The 2,829-nt window shown below is 38.3% G+C and overlaps 1 long non-coding RNA gene across 1 annotated transcript; it reads left to right on the plus strand.

Annotated features, from left to right (window-relative positions):
• The first annotated feature begins 1,147 nt into the window (after positions 1-1,147).
• LOC118966176 (uncharacterized) lies at positions 1,148-2,829 on the plus strand. The gene is made up of 3 exons (XR_005053440.2): positions 1,148-1,358; positions 1,875-2,028; positions 2,692-2,829. It is a non-coding gene; the product is annotated as an uncharacterized LOC118966176 (long non-coding RNA).

Below are 2,829 nucleotides of genomic sequence, written 5' to 3' on the forward strand. Positions count from 1 at the left end.
TGACATTTCTCAGTTGAAAAGTCATATTTTCCAGGCATGGATATGAATGAAGGAGGGCTATGGGTTAATATACCTGGCATCAGAGGAGTATGGATAGATATATTTTATGTGTGGTATGATTGCTAGTTAGCCTTTTACAGACACCCCCCCCAGGTAATTTCGATCTGTCCCTAATGTGAAATTAACTGGAATTAATCCATAAACACTACAGCTGACAGACTTTGAGGTCCTTTTTAATTAGGGCTACAGTTGCATAGGGCACGACTACATGATGCAACTTGCATAAAGCAAGCTCAGCCCTGTGAGTTTTATTGTCCAATCACGTTGCTGTCTGTGTATAGCGAACCCCTTCTTTAAAATATAATTCATATGAACAAGTACAAGGTTGCTGCAGTTTGACAAGGCTGTCATCCTCCCCAAACCCAGGAGTTTTTCCAACAGTTTTTAAAACCGTGTGACCTGATTATAAAAACTCTGGTCCCATCATAGCCCATATTAAACCTGTTTGGCAATGAGTAAATGACAAGTCTTGTGAACAGAAACTTGAACAATGTGAGCATTCTGTGCAACTTTCGCCATGTGTTTACTGTAAACATAGCACTGTATCCCACTTTAAAGTTCAAATTGTGTGGCCAAGTATAGGCTACCGTGGCTTTTTGAGGATAGTATCAGAGAGGCCTACCAACAAAACCAATGGAGCAAATGCATCCATTAACATTTTCACATGCCATGGAAATTAGCCTGAATGAATAACTAAACTTGACTCTTTGGGTTGTTTCAGTTTTAACTATGTAACCACACAGAATTAACCCGCTAACCACTCGGAGTTAATGCATAAAAAATAGATAATATGGCAAATTCAGCTTGTGGAAATAGCTATTGGTTTCTATGATGTTCAATGTAGGCCAAATGTTAGTTATTAATTGAACAATCAAAAAGTAAAAACATGTCAAAACAAGCTCCACTGCACCAGTAAGGCTTTTTCAACAATGTGTTTTCAGTCTTCTCATCTGCCATGTTATAAGAATGACCAAGAACAAGTTAGAAACACACATAGCTAGGCCTATAGCATATAGCTGAATAAAAATAAGAAAGTGAAAGCATCTAGCTTTTACAAAACACACCCATAGGCTACATTTGGTCGGACAATAAATAAAGCTACCACAGCCTCATACCACAGCCTCATACACTTCAGAAACTCGTAGGCATATACAGCACAATGCTCTACCAGGTCATAGTGATAGGTATTAAAAAGGACAGAACAGCATACAATGTAGGTAATACAGAAGAAGAGATGAAGAGTATGACTGTAAAACAACTGAAGAAGAAAATTGCTGATAAATACCCGACAACCAAAGGTATGGAGGTAGAATATAAACATACTTTTGTATACTATGTTTGGTTACTTGTAAACTAGGCCTAATGCATAGTAGCAGATTAGCAATCACTATTCACCACTTAATTTGTCTGACCGCAAAATATTTTTTGGAAGATATTGTCAGGATATTAGGCTTGTTTACTTTAACTTTGTAACACAACAATTGCATCTGTCTAGCTCCAGTATAGACATGAACAAGACTTCCAGGTGGTCAACTGAAGAATGACTGATAAAATGGAAAAATTGCCTACAGTGTAGCCTACATATACTGATAACATCGTCACGTTGGGAAAGTCCTCTGACAAAAATGTAGTGTAAAGTAGGCAAGACATTTCACTCAGATGTATACATGTCATAGAAAATAACAGAAAATATAAATTAAATTGAATGCATTACGAAGACGAAAAGTACAAGAATAATCTAATGAGAAGATAATTTGCCACCAATATCCTGATTTGTGACAATAAACATTATACCCTGAACTGGCTTTTTTTAGCGGTGGAAATGCGGCTGATCTTCACCAACAAACAGCTGGAAGACTCATACGGGCTCGGCCACTATGGGATACAGAATCAGTCTATCATTATGCAAGTGCTGATCTTGCCTGGGGGACATGACTGGCTGATCATGACATCCCAATGAAGTGTAGCGTAAGTTGAATCTGAAAGGATGGTCAGAATGTCTCTTACATAAACTTTGGTTCAGTAGTAGCCTAGAATTGCCCATAATTGCGTACGGTTCCAGCACACAATAATGCTATTATTCCAGATAGTCAGATTAATATAATATTCGATTAAAACGTTGATATGCTTTGCAAGAACGATTTCCCCTAATAATACTATTTGCATGGACACATCTGAAATTGCACTGATAAATGCCGAAAATCGCCATTCAAAGTAAACCTTCTACCACAGCACCATGTTATTTTTAGGAAGCGTTTGTAGGCCTATGTGAAAACGACTTCTAAAATGCATACATTCAGTTGATCCGAACTCACTTCACTCGTGCTAAAGAGGGAGGCTCGCTCAGCATGCGCAGATCAAATACACCGCTTGAGCACCGATTAAAATACAGATTAAAATATATATCCAGGTGTTGTAAAATCTGGTCAAGTCTAAACAGCGGAGAGGGATTTACTTATCATTTTAGCCAATGAGTCACAGTATAATAACGTAATTCCACCACGATTCCTAATATACCAATTGGCATAGCAGATCAATAACCACCTTGCTCTCTTTCTCACCAATGGGCATAAAACATGTGATGTATTTAAATGAATGCTTACCCTTTGTTTCTCACTTGCTGTTTTGCAGCAAAAGGATAGTGCCACCATGCGCCGTCAGTCCTCCATTTCCCCACCGCCACCAGCTGAAGGTCCCGTCACCAGAACCTAGCCTACATCCATTCCGGGATGTTTCAATATTTTAATAAAACTTTCACCTTTACATTCA

The sequence above is a fragment of the Oncorhynchus mykiss genome, chromosome 9, assembly GCF_057628025.1.
Source record: "Oncorhynchus mykiss isolate SJ-2025 chromosome 9, ASM5762802v1, whole genome shotgun sequence".
NCBI lineage: Eukaryota > Metazoa > Chordata > Actinopteri > Salmoniformes > Salmonidae > Oncorhynchus > Oncorhynchus mykiss.